The sequence below is a fragment of the Andrena cerasifolii genome, chromosome 8, assembly GCF_050908995.1.
Source record: "Andrena cerasifolii isolate SP2316 chromosome 8, iyAndCera1_principal, whole genome shotgun sequence".
In the NCBI taxonomy this organism is placed as follows: domain Eukaryota; kingdom Metazoa; phylum Arthropoda; class Insecta; order Hymenoptera; family Andrenidae; genus Andrena; species Andrena cerasifolii.
Window position 1 is genome coordinate 865,486 of NC_135125.1, and position 14,363 is coordinate 879,848.

At 34.9% G+C, this 14,363-nt stretch overlaps 1 protein-coding gene, 1 long non-coding RNA gene and 1 pseudogene across 8 annotated transcripts in view; 1 reads left to right on the plus strand and 2 right to left on the minus strand.

The window, feature by feature from the left end:
- The window catches only part of LOC143372293 (uncharacterized), a 101,973-nt gene that overhangs the window by 87,028 nt on the left and 582 nt on the right, over positions 1-14,363 (minus strand). The gene's annotated exons all lie outside the window — the stretch shown is intronic.
- The window catches only part of LOC143372209 (uncharacterized), a 568,382-nt gene that overhangs the window by 26,780 nt on the left and 527,239 nt on the right, over positions 1-14,363 (plus strand). The window lies entirely within an intron of this gene.
- On the minus strand, positions 4,670-5,758 carry LOC143372316 (uncharacterized; annotated as a pseudogene). The gene is made up of 2 exons (XR_013086276.1): positions 5,337-5,758; positions 4,670-5,228 (listed from the first exon to the last, which is right to left on the minus strand). The product of XR_013086276.1 is annotated as an uncharacterized LOC143372316 (transcript).

Below are 14,363 nucleotides of genomic sequence, written 5' to 3' on the forward strand. Positions count from 1 at the left end.
ACATTTTGTCGACATAATACGTATGTATACGCGATACACGCACACCTTTAGCCAACAGAAACTAACACATGTTTCGTTTGTCAGTCGCTATCTTCACTATGCTATCTACTCCAAATTTTGACATCTTACCGTCAAGTTATAACCTGGCGAGTGTCAAATAAGGTAAGTTGTCCAAATTTGAGATGCCACGTGTTTTTACAAATATGTATCGTTGTACCATTGAATTGCAACCAAAATGCAGTCTCAAACACAAGGTATGTTGCCAAATTTCGAAATTCGACATGTTTATATATCATCAAACTGTTTTTTATTTGTAACTAAACGGAGGATTTTATATATATGTAGATCATCGAAGTGTAAAATGATGCCATGACCTACGCCATGCTATGTATTTACGCATAATTTTGCAGGAAGGATTTCGTATCCATACTTATTCAGTTATTTTGATACATGGACACCTTCGATACTTCACGAATTTAATCAGTGTTTCTTGTACTATACACAAAATACTATACATATACATAATACATATAAATCGACAATGCGGTGCACATGGTTTGTTTCATAATTGTTAAACTTGCGTAGAATTTATCCTTAATTCTGTCCTGTGATAAGGCTGTTCATGGCTGTTGTTGGTGAACCTTTGTAATTTATAACCATAAAAAAACTTCAAAAAAGTAAAGAAATTACGCCAAGTACACGAAATCAAATAAATCACAGATAATAGAAGATAATAATAATTACAAAATAAAAAAAAGATGTGAAATCAAAATGGGCTGCATGTACATAAAGGTGGTTTCCAACTGTGCTTAAGATGACATTACTAACCAGCGGCCGTAGCCGTGATGGAAAACACCGGTTCTCGTTAGATCACCAAAGTTAAGCATCACGGGGCGGTGTACTGGGGAAAGATGGGAGACCACCTTTCTCCCAGTGCGCTGCCGCTGCTGGGACTCGAAGGAGAGAGGAGGGAAAAATGAATGACTAATGTTCATTGGGCAATATAAGCAAAAATGCTTGAAATGCCATCCTGTGTAATAACACAGGAAAAACAAAAATACAAATACAAAATACAAATGACACAACTACATATACACAGCTAAAATGATGTGTTCATACATTGTGTTCATTCCATTACTCATATCGTGGATATTTTAATTAACCCATCAAAAAGAATCCCATTTAAAAACATTGTCGTAAATTAATAGCTTTAGAAAATTAATTAATGATATACAAAAATTGCGCCAATTATAATAATGGCTATTTATACTAAATAAAAATGTATTACATAATATTAAGCAGATATATTTTTATACAAATAAATATTTTAATGCGAATAAATATTTTATTCAAAATACTTGGCGCTGCGATCCGAATTGGTGTTGCTAAACTGAATAAATATGTTTAAATTGCATTAATCTTTTTCTCTCTTTCTTGTGCGTGCATTCGTGAATGTGTGTATGTGTGCGCGTGCATATGCTATGTATGATATTAGAATTAAATATTAAATATATGTATGTAGAATAAATCTGACTGCGTTTCTAGTATGTATATGTATATTATGTATTTTAGATTGTAAGGGGGTAATTATAAATTATTAATACTAATACAAGTAGCATTTCTTCGGTATTGCAGCGCCAAGTATTTGGAATAAAATATTTATTCGCATTAAAATATTTATTTGTATAAAAATATATCTGCTTAATATTATGTAATACATTTTTATTTAGTATAAATAGCCATTATTATAATTGGCGCAATTTTTGTATATCATTAATTAATTTTCTAAAGCTATTACTTTACGACAATGTTTTTAAATGGGATTCTTTTTGATGGGTTAATTAAAATATCCGCGATATGAGTAATGGAATGAACACAATGTATGAACACAGCATTTTAGCTGTGTATATGTAGTTGTATCATCTTAAGCACAGTTGGAAACCACCTTTATGTACTTGCAGCCCATTTTGATTTCACATATTTTTTTTATTTTGTAATTATTATTATCTTCTATTTTCTGTGATTTATTTGATTTCGTGTACTTGGCGTAATTTCTTTACTTTTTTGAAGTTTTTTTATCGGGATCTCACTTCTTTTTACAATGATAATTCATGTACTTGGCGTAATTTTTTTACTTTTTTGAAGTTTTTTATGGGGATCAAAGAATTTACAGTAGTCGTTACATGAAACTGAAAATTGAGGTTCGAAAAGCAAATTTGACTTCACGGAACCTTCCACTTTCAGTCAGATTTTAACCGCAAAGCACATTAACGATTGGAATCATCTCCTGGAGGTTCCCACGTGCACAGAATATTAAATTTCAAAGAATTTACACCAGTCGTTAATTTTCAGTTTCATATAATATATACAATGACGGACGACGATCCCTGCCGTGTCCTGCCGAATGGTCCCGAGAGTTGACGAATCGACGAACGAAACATGTGTTAGTATCGTTTTGGCTGAATATGTGCGTGTAACGCGTATACGTATTATGTCGACAAAAATTTTACTGGAGAATCAGAAGAAGAAGAAAATGTTAAAAATGTTATATTTCTGACAGATCCATGAGACGATATTATGTCATACGCGGTCCGATTTTATTGCATTTGGTCTTATTCGAAAGCTTATATGCGGTTTACATAAGAAAAATGCCGTTAAATTTAGAAAATATTGCAAGCGTGATGAGATATTAATGAAATAAGTTTCAGGTTGGGTTGGTATAGCTCTGCGTTCTAGTAAATGATAGCGGTAGCGACAGTCGACATATATATAGGGTGTCTTTCATGTACTTGGCGTCGAGACGCTACCGCGTCTCTAGATATTAAAAATTATCTGAAGTCATTCCCTATGCAATTTATCTTTGTAAAAAGAAGTGAGATCTCCAAAAAAAACTTCAAGAAAGTAAAACAATTACGCCAAGTACATGAAAAAGTCACGGACGGAAAAGAGTATTATAAAATAAATCACAAAAAATAGAAGATAATAATAATTACAATATTAAAAAAAATGTGAAATCAAAATGAGTTGCAAGTACATAATGGTGTTTTGTAATAATCACGGACATTTTAGTATTATGAAGATAAAATGTAACATCTATACATTTGCCTAGATGTCCGCGGCCTGGCAGTCAAATACTTGGCGTGGCCAGGCAAGGTCAAGGTGTCAATGAATAAGAATTATTTAAAAACGCAAAATAATGAAAGTGTATTCATATTGCCAGAGTTTTAAATCGACAAATTATTTGAAAGCATGCGAGAGGGAAGGTATAGGTATTGATGATCTAAGAATATCATGCCTGGCCACGCCAAGTATTTGACTAGGCAAATGTCTAGATGTTACATTTTATCTTCACATTATTAAAATATCCGTGATTAGTACAAAGCACCTTTATGTACTTGCAGCTCATTTTGATTTCACATTTTTTTTTATACTGTAATTATTATTATCTTCTATTTTTTCGTGATTTATTTTATAATACTCTTTTCCGTCCTTGACTTTTTCATGTACTTGGCTTAATTTTTTTACTTTTTTGTAGTTTTTATGGGGATTGGTATAGAGTCTCAGCATATTTCTCACACATTTCATGAAATAGGGATCTATACTCTGCTGGGCTGGTTTGTGATTTATTGTGTGTGGCAAGTTGTGTGTTGATAATTGGGAGTTTGATGGTCCATGGTGCTATCACACTACATCTTCGTTCAAGAAAGGATGGGAAGTGGATGTCTAGCTTGGTGGAGTATTTGCGGACTCATTTGTAGAAGGGCAACGGAGATTTTGAGTGTCCATTGTAGGATATATCGAATCTGTTATCGAACGTGTTTTTGAATGTTGGGTGATCAGGCGTGGTTGCTATTGAAGCGGTGTATCTGAGGCTAAGAAGGAGAGGTTTCCAGGTGTCCGCCTCCGATTGCTTTGAATTTTGGATATATTTTAGAGGACCGAAAAATGAGGTATACGTGTTTTTTTTTATAGCGACCCGTTTTCATAGTTAGGGGGTGAAACCAACCCCCAAAGTTATAAGATTTTCAGGTGTTCATCTCCGATTGCTTTGGTTTTTGGATATGTTTTAGAGGACCGAAAAAGAAGAAATACGTGTCTTTTTATTTTGGCCTGCTTGAATGTGTAGGGGGTGAAACCACCCCTCCAAAGTTCATACGGGGTACAAAATTGTGTTGAGTAAAACTTTATATAAATTTCATTTGCGTCATAATTTACTGTATGGACGATGTTCTTGTCGTCAGTCACCCTGATTGGAGGGTAAACTACCCGCAATCGTTTAAATACGTATTTGAGAGACTTGAAAAGTGTCAAAAATGTCATAAAAAAACTTAAAAAAACGTAGACACAAATTATTTTATGATGACACATCAGTGGTTTTATGCTCTCCCATTGCTACTGACAATGAGGAGTGAACAACCCCTAGTTAGTCAGCTACGTCGGGCTTACAGAATTCAAGCAGACTATTTTGCGAAAATTGGCAGCAAAATGTTGAAGGTAATTTCAATCTTGCTTAATGAGAAAATAGCCCCCAAGTGCACAGTTACATTATTGTAAACAATGAAGACATTTACTTATTCCGTTAATTATTTTTAACTTAAATTTTTAATCTAAATTTCTTATAAGATATATACAGTTTACGAAACGATCACTTAAAGTATTTGTATATACATTATCGGAGACCTTGCGGTTCATATTTGTCACAAAAGTGGTATTCATGAAAAAAATGCTTTAAACAATATGCTTTTTTACACCAGGAGCATCTAATTATCCGTGTTTCATCGCAGAGTGCACATTTCATTTCCGTATACTGTTCAAAAGCAAAATCTATAGGATTCACAAAATCTCCTAACTTTTGTTCTGTGTATCCACTTTTATACCAAGAATACTGGAATACATTTATATATCTGGGTGAAGACAATTGGTTGTGTACAAGTGATTGTAATTTAATTACATTATTTCTTAAATGAAGATTAACGTCATAGTTATGCAAGAGTACATTGTCGGAGAAACGCCTAACATAATTCTTCCACACCCTAATCCATAAACATCTAGAAGTTGGATTTGTCCAGTGGTACCTTTTGGTATCATCTTAATTATAATTTCTTTGCCCACTGGTGTCGCATCACGTACATCTTGTTCACAGTGTCCACTCCAAGAGTCTAGCAACAACACATTTGTTTGTTTGGTTTTAGGAAAAAAGATTTCTTCCAACCAGGTTTTTAAATGAGCTGCAATATTAAATTAAAATCCGTAGTAACTACACATATATGTATAGTTAATTTTCAGTTATCAATAAAAATTATCTATAATTAAGATAATTTCAAAATATACATTACCAGATGCGAGTTTTGCAGGTGTTGATGCCGTCACGTACACGTTCGTTGGCTTAAACAATGTTTTTTGAACTATTGGTCCAAATTCTCCATTTGCTTCTTGCAAAACCATAAAGAGGGGTGACAACCATCTTACATCCGGAGTTATTGTTGGTTGTATTGTATAGCTATGTGTCGTTGAAAATACAGATTGTACAACACATTCTACTTTTTTGTGCCTTGCACTGCTAAGGTTCGTCCAGAATGTATTTCTAATTGAAATCCACTCTGGTCTGAATTATATATATATATTGTAAGGTCCGATTCTGGCACTCAAAGGATTTACTTCCTTAACAAAGTCTGTAGCTCTGAGTTTTAATACTTCATTGTCTTCTATTGTTGCTCGTGTAACAAATTTGGTTATTTTCCGTGAAACAATGCGATGAGCTTTTTTAAAATTATTTACCCATTTTCTAGAAGTTTTAAAAACCATGTTATCATTACCCTGCTCCTTATATGCCTTCAAAGCCCATCGTCGAGTATCTCTGTCATGTAAAATATAACCGGCATCAATAGCTTCCCTCAAATTTTGTATTACATACTCGGAAATTTGTGCTAATCTTTCTCGTTTGGTTCCTCCTACGAAGAAGACATAGTTCAGAAGAAACATTTAAAATTATGTTGAACTGTATTAAGCTTACGCTTTTTTCTTCCGCCATTCCAAAATGCAACTGCTCTCCGCTTATAGTCAACATCAACATCTTTATCACGTTGAGAACAAACTCCTGTATATGTTTCTTCAGACCAATTCTCATCATTATCATCTTCATCAACAGCTTCAACTTCACACTCTTTAAACTGATCCATAAAGTCCAATGAAAACTCTTCCGAAACTTCGACTACATTAAATTCAAACATGTTATCAAGCAACATCTTTTGTATAGATTCTTTTAATTGTACTTCCTTCCTTGTTATAGGAGTTTCCATCAAGTACATACTTTGAAATGTTACTAATAATAAATTGATCGCGTTCAGCGGATTAATAATCATTTTTAATCGCGAAAACTGTAGTTACAAATTCTGTGAATATGCGTAGCACTCGGATGTGACTGAAGAACAAATCAATTTTCGAGAAACAACGTATTGCAATCTTGCAGAAAATATCGCGTGACTCGGTATAAGTGCTATTTTTACCGTCATAACAATAGCGTGGGGGAAAAGATTCAAGTCAAATACAGCTGACCATATATGTTCCGTATGAAAGAAAACCTCTGCCAATTCATTGGCACTTGGCTTCATTTTTTAAAATTTTTTTTCCAATATTTTAATTTTAGCTTATTGAACTCCCATTGAGGGTATTTGTAATTATAATGACAATTTAGAGCTCCATCTTTATAAAGTACTATTTACCTGAATTTCCTTTGTATTCGTTCAAAGCTTACGCGCCTTTTAAATATCTTATATAAGCCCGACGTAGCTGACTAACTGGGGGTTGTTCGCCCCTCATTGTCAGTACCAATGGGAGGGCATAAAACCCTTATGATGTGTCGTCATAAAATAATTGATGTCTATGGTTTTTTATGTTTTTTTATGACATTTTTGACACTTTTCAAGTCTCAAACACATATTTAAACGATTGCGGGTAGTTTACCCTCCAAGAAGGGTGACTGATGACAAGAACATCGTCCACACAGTAAATTATGACGAAAATGAATTTTATATGAAGTTTTACTCAACACCAATTTTGTACCCCGTATGAACTCCGGAGGGGTGGTTTCACCCCCTACACATTGAAGCAGGCCAAAATAAAAAGTCACGCATTTCTTCTTTTTCGGTCCTCTAATACATATCTAAAAACCAAAGCAATCGGAGATGAACACCTGAAAATCTTATAACTCTGGGGGTTGGTTTTACCCCCTAACTATGAAAACGGGCCGCTATAAAAAAATACGTATACCTCATTTTTCGGTTCTCTAAACATATCCAAAATTCAAAGCAATCGGAGGCGGACACCTGGAAACCTCTCCTTGTAAGTAGTATTCTTCTGTGGTCTAATGACATTTATTTTGTTGCGTACAGGATACTATTTATAGGGCTAGCTCGAAAAGTGCCAGATCATTCTGAGGGTTGTATTATGCATAGAATCGAGCATTTTAAGAGTCTGAGTTTTGGCCGAATTATATGCGATGCAACTATAATCTATAATTGAAGGGTCGCATGCAATAAGGGGACTAGCGCTCGAAAATGGGAAAAATTATTGTCCAACGATAAAAAAGATTGTAAAATTAAATGTTGTTAAACTGAATTTTATAAAAAACAGTTTTGTAAAGCTCGTCACGTAACACATGTTTTCTATTTGCAGTTTGTATATCCAATTATTACTATTCGAGCTAAAAATTATAAACCAAAAATTGTTCATCGTCCAAAATCATTATTTCTGTAAACATAAATAGCGATAACTTGAGTAAATTTTAACGGATCGTTATGAAACTTAAAACATAACCTCAGAAAACTCTAGTGAAGCCGTAAAATGTATGCAAAAAACGCTTATGTTAACAAATGTAATAATATTTAATTAAAAATAATATTGGACATAACCCATGTTTTTCAACGTTCGCCGCGTTAGAAAGTATCGAGGCAATTTTGAGGTACATATAACTTGTTGCAACAAAGTTTTTCCTTAATATACAAGGAAGATTTTCACCAATTTTCACACTGATTAATAAATAATTGTAGAAGATATGACGATATATATAAATCTCCAATTGTTTATTAATCAGTGTGAAAATTTGTGAAAATCTTCTTTGTATATTAAGGAAAAACTTTGTCGCTGCAAGTTATATGTACTTCAAAATTGCCTCGATACTTTTTAACGGCGAATGTTGAAAAACATGGGTTATGTCCAGTCTTACTTTTTAATTAAATATTATTACATTTTTTTACATAAGGGATTTGTGCATAGATTTTACGGCTTCGCTAGAGTTTTCTGAAGTTATATTTTAAGTTTGATAACGATCCGTTAATATTTACTCAAGTTATCGCAATTTATGTTTAAAGAAATAGTGATTTTGGACGATGAAAAATTTTTTTTTTTAATTTTTCGCTCGAATAGTAATGATTGGATTAGCAAACTGCAAATAGAAATGATGTGTGTCGTGATGAACTTCACAACACTATATTTTTTAAAATTCAGTTTAACAACATTTAATTTTCCAATCTTTCTTAGCGTTTGGTCAATAATTTTTCCCATTTTCGAGCGCTAGTCCCCTTATTGTGTCCGACCCTTCAATTGGTCTTATGATAGCTTTGTAAGTCTTTAAGGGGGTAGACACGGGTATTGCAGCGCGCCTTATACTGACACAATCTTGCCCAAAACATGGGGTTCGTAGAATACGATTTCGTCCTTATATGAGCAGATTTTGGGCTGGGCGAGGTCTCATTCGAAAAAGGAAGGTTCAGTGCAGCGCGCTCTGTTAATGTTCGACGAGATTGTGTTGATATCTAATATTATCAGTGTCCAAGTAGAGCAAAAGTCGACAAAATACACTCGCAGATTTCAAATATTTGTAGGTCAGTTGAAAAGTTTCATGACTCAAAGTTTTGTGACGATGAGCAGAGCGGGCTGCATTGAACCTTCTTCTTTCGAATGAGACCTCACCCAGCCCGAAATCTGGTCATATAAGGACGAAAAACGTATTCCCTTGACTGCATTCCCAAATACGAGTTCCGCCGTTTTGATGATAATACAGAGCAAGTCCGGTGACAAATTTGGTTGAGGTAGTGGATACGAGATGGCGCCTACTCGGGAGGACTGCCAACGTGGAATCATAGCAAAACGTTAGCTGGATACATGTGCCACAGTAAAAGCGTCATGCAGTCAATGTATTCATTTTCGTACGATTAGAGGTTAGGTTATATGCATTTTAGACATACATTGACTACGAACTGCTGGGAACTGTATACATTTACTAAATTAATGCTTTTACAGTAACACATACATCACTTGAAATCGCTGTCGTATTTATGTTATAATTATATGGCCACATTATTGGAAATAAAAAAAGAGAGATTAAAACTTTTTTTACTAATACTGGAAGTATTGATTTACTGATATCATCTTTTCAGAATATGCATGTTACAGTAATTATTTGAAATATTGCTCTAATTATTATTCTTTTTTATTCTTCCGACTATTGTATAACATATAATAAGAATAAGACTCCAAATCAGTCAACATTTGACTCCCTGATCTTTTTTGTAAACCTTTACAGCCATATCTCCTAAGTTAAATAGTCCTTAGTTAATATTTAAAATGCAGACAGGGTTAAAAAAAATAAAGCGACATAAAATAATAGATGTGACTTATTCTAATTTCACTCAGCAAATATCTATATATTTTAAATATAGATATTTATAAATATATAGTTTAAATTACAACACAATCAGCTGGTGAAATCCAGTGCACAGTGTAAAAGAATTTGAGCAGAAAGAAAAGAAAATTCGACACTGTATCATGTTTGCTCTCATTATGATCAGGAAAATGTTATCAATATTTGAAAAAAATGTTTATGCAGAAAAAACTAAAATTAAAAAAGTTAAGCCCTTATTGTTATTTAAAAATTGTTGTGTCTCTGCAGGGTTGCCAGCAACATTATGCAGGACCACTTATTTAGCGGAGAGGAACACCCACAGGAGTGGTGGTAATGTGTGCGTCAGCAACGTCTTCACGCATACGTTATCACCACTCTGTAGGTGTTCCCCTTCCGCTAAATAAGGATTAGGTCCTGCATAATGTTGCTGGCAACGCTGTGTATCTGTGTTAGCAGACCGAGGCGCTGCCTTTATGTCTCGGCTGCTATGACCCCGGTTCTATACTTCTCTTTTACGACCCATCTACAGCGACAAAGTAACCGCGAGCCACCGCAAGCATCGGAGAATACTGTTCGCTGAATATACCTACTTTCATCGTACAAATTAAATTTCGAACCGAGGGACGATGCGACAGAATTTACTGAATACGTGTAACACTCTCTCCTTTTTAATCTTTTATTACTTACGAATTACCATTTGGGATTTTGGTGAAACGTGTATATGTGTAGTCTTTAGTGATGTATAAACGTATGCCAAAGGTTTCTAAAAATTTTCACAATTGTGGAAATTGACTTTTTTTCATTAAATTATAACTGTTGAACTAAGAGACAGATAAGAATGAGCTTTTGGGTGTTTACAGTGTGGAAATAAGCGTACCTAATAACAATTATGACACTTAAAAAAAAAAAATTTTAGACCATTTATTTTGAAATTGTTCTGATCAAGTGCAATTTTATACTACCAGGGCACTATTTAAAAATGTGAAAAAATGAGGATATAGGCCTACTTGTGCTCTTTACGGACACGTTTTCAGAAACGCGGAGACTTTAAAATTAATTGAATGTGACGCTGCGTCGCTCAGCACCGGCTCGTCTGGCTGAGCCGTGTGTACTATAATATGGAACTATCTATTTCTTTAATTCCTAACCTTGCGTGGCCTTGAAAGTCATTGTATATCATATGGTCGAATTTGTCGAGCTGGTGCTGGGCGACACAGTGTCACAGTCAATTAATTTTCATTTGGCCAATTTTAAAGTGTCCGTATTTCTGAAAACAGGTCCGTAAAAGGGACAAATAGGACTATACCCTCATTTTTTCAAAATTTTAAATAGTGCCCCGCTATTAAATCATGGCATTTGTTTAGAACAATTGCAAAATAAATTAAAAAATTTTTTTCCGTGAAATAATTTTTATTAGGTACTCTTATGTCTTCATTGTAAGCACCCAAAAGCTTATTTTGATCAGTTTGTTAGTCCAACAGTTATAATTTTTTGAAAAAAAGTTAACATTATATTTCAAAGAGCTGTAAGATCCACAATTTTTGACATTTGGCAAAATCCGTCGAGATATGCTTATATACCCCTAAAGACTACCACATATCCAAGTTTCATCTAAATCTGAAATGTTACTCCGAAAAGTGTCCGATTTCGCATGGAATGACCCACGTATATCGTTTCAACTACCACAAATGCAGGGAGGAGAAGGTACCCCTTCCATGACGCAGACCGGACTACTGAAAATGCGCAGGCTGAATGCGCGTGATTATTGTATGGTTGGCTCCTCAAAGTGACAAAAAATATAACCTATGTATATGCTATATGACAATAAATGTTTAGTGGCTATTTTGTTCTTTTACGCTACATTTGTGAACCTTTTATCATCCTTCCAAAACATTATTATTACGCCGCAACAGTATCTTTAGGAAATCGGGTATAGCATATAGGTTATATTTTCTGTCACTTTGAGGAGTCAACCACATAATAATCACGCGCATCCAGCCTGCGCATTTTCACTAGTCCAATTCAACATCCAACACAATTTTATATATAATGTTTGTTCATAACTGCTTTCTGCATAGGACGTGTAATAAGTGTATTTCATGTTCTGTTTCGGTGCTTTGCTACTAAAAAAATGTCTAACCTCAGAAACTTCATTTTCTGGGGACATCCCCTCATCTATTTTCCCTTTTTACTTATAATTCCTTACTGCTAACGTAGAATATTGTAGCATAAGCACATTTCAAGTAATTAAAATGTACAATGAATTTTTTACGTTTGCAGTACCAGCCGACTTTCCGTTTAAATTTTTATAAGTACAACGCAACAGCTGAGAATTTCTTTCCTTAGTCAGAATAGAATACGGAAATAGCAAACAGCTCCCTCTCGCGTGCACCAGGCAGTGGCGTATATATGGGCACAGACGAGGTATGGAATAGACCTATCACCTTATGGGACTTCGTGTCACCACCCAAACTGTGTTACCGACCCATAATTTGAGGACTGAATTTAGTGACCTCTGTTCATGAACAGCGTCCAACGCAAGAACTACTCCGAAATGTGTTGAAATACTGAAAGATGTGTGCGTGTTTGTATACGTGTGATTTGTTTAGAGCGAGAGTTTGACATAGAGGACGGGTTTTCGCTAAGCTACGCTTCGGCTCGGTTTCTCAACGACTTACGTCGGATTTCTGTTTGCAAATGTATTTCGGGAATCAGGATCCTATATGGCGATGAAATATGGCACTCTTTAAAAGCTTATACAAGCTATACATTGCAGAGATGAAATTGATTATTAGTATTTTATGTATTGTGGAACATTTAACTAATATTTTCACGTGTCGTTCGCCGAAAAATATTAAAAAGTGACGCTATTACTGACATTCCCCCAAATCTCTGCACTTCGCGCGTGTCAAAATAGACGGTGCCCATCCTACGTCACGCAAAAATCATTGAAATTAATGAATTGAAACGCTTTTGTAAAATTTATATTCATAGTTTTTGGGACCCGAAGCCCTTAAATCCGTACGTTTCATTACAAATTGATTGTCTCTGCCCTTATTAACTATTGAATGGATTTAAAAATGATAAAAAAAACATCTACGATGTAAGTACACGAGTATAGGTTTCGCTTACGTTAAGATCTGGGCACATATCAGTTTCGTGTCAGTTTACGTAGAATTCAGGTACTCTTCATTAGATTCCTCCAAGTACTTTCCATTACAGTCATTAAAAATAATCAGGATTATATCAAGTCTGGTGTCATTTTCATCAGAAACCACTAGTAATCCATTAGTGATACTTCTATGATAGAAATTGGCATACTCATTACAGAATGGTCTATTGCTGCCTTTGTCCTTATGCCATTACTCTAGCGTTCATAACCCCCGAACCGCGTCGTTCGAAAGCTTCTACCTAAGAACCCAGCAGGGTCATAAAAAAGGTACACGTTACCGTTCAACCGATTTCAAGAGAGCGTACAGTGAAAAGGCCAGAGTGTCGAGGCCATCGAATTTTAGCTTTCTGGTTACTAATACAGATCCGACATTGAAGAAAAAAAATGGATGAGTATAATGGTCTTGAAACGCTGCGGATTACTACATACATCTGAAGTCCCCAATTTGGACGCTATTAAACGATCTATCATAAAGCATTGTTACTGATCTTCGAAACGGGGTCTCAGATTTGAGTCTGTTGTTTCAAACCAAGCATATTATGCTTTTATAATGACGGAAAATTAAAAAAATTAACAATAGTAAAAGAAATGTACAAGATCATCATTTAATTTTGTAACCCGCGCTCGCGCGAACAGGTAATATGGTAACAGCGCCTCATGAACACATTCCACTACAGTAGAGATGGCCAAAAAATTATTTGAGATAAAAATTTCGTACACAAATTTTTATTTCAAATAATTTTTTGCTCATCTCTGCACTACAACCATGCGCCATCCCGGCGTTCGGAAAGCTGCCAGCGACCGCTGGGCAGCAGTGATCCCTGAGCTTCGGAAATTTTGGGATGGTAGCTTTCAAATTCACGTGGCAGAGAGCTATTGGGAATTTCCCGGCCCAGGTAAGCGAGTCGCGCGCTTCGATTTTATGATCGGTTTACCACTCGCACCCCAGATTACTGTAATGAGGTTTGAAAACAATGTCAACTGGTATCGTGCCCGTCTCAATTTCAATATTTTTAGCTACGACAGAGTTGACCGCGGCGCTATACCCCTGTACGGAGAGACTTTTCGCCATCTGCGTGTAAAAGCCACAATAATGGCGCATCGTTCCAAAGAATGGAAAATCAGAATTAAACCCGACTACAAAAAAATAAAAATGCACTAAAAAGTAAAAAATAATTTTGTTCCTTATTTAATTTACGACACCCAATTTGTTTACATCGGCGTCTCATCAGTTGCACTGTGTAAATCTGGCGCCGACTTAAAAGAATCGAGTGTGAGTTTGATATGAAACATCTTTTTGCTTTTTCAATAGTTAGAAAAATAATAGCGTGTCAAAAATAATATACGAACGAATCCGACATACTGTATAAACTTACTGAAACATCTGAACGTCAGTTAACATTAATCAGTTAACATCAGTTAGTATATAGTTTAAACAAATTAATTTTTCTAATAGTTATGGAGGAGAATGAATTCCTTTTTCAAAAAATATGTATTGAATATTTTTGG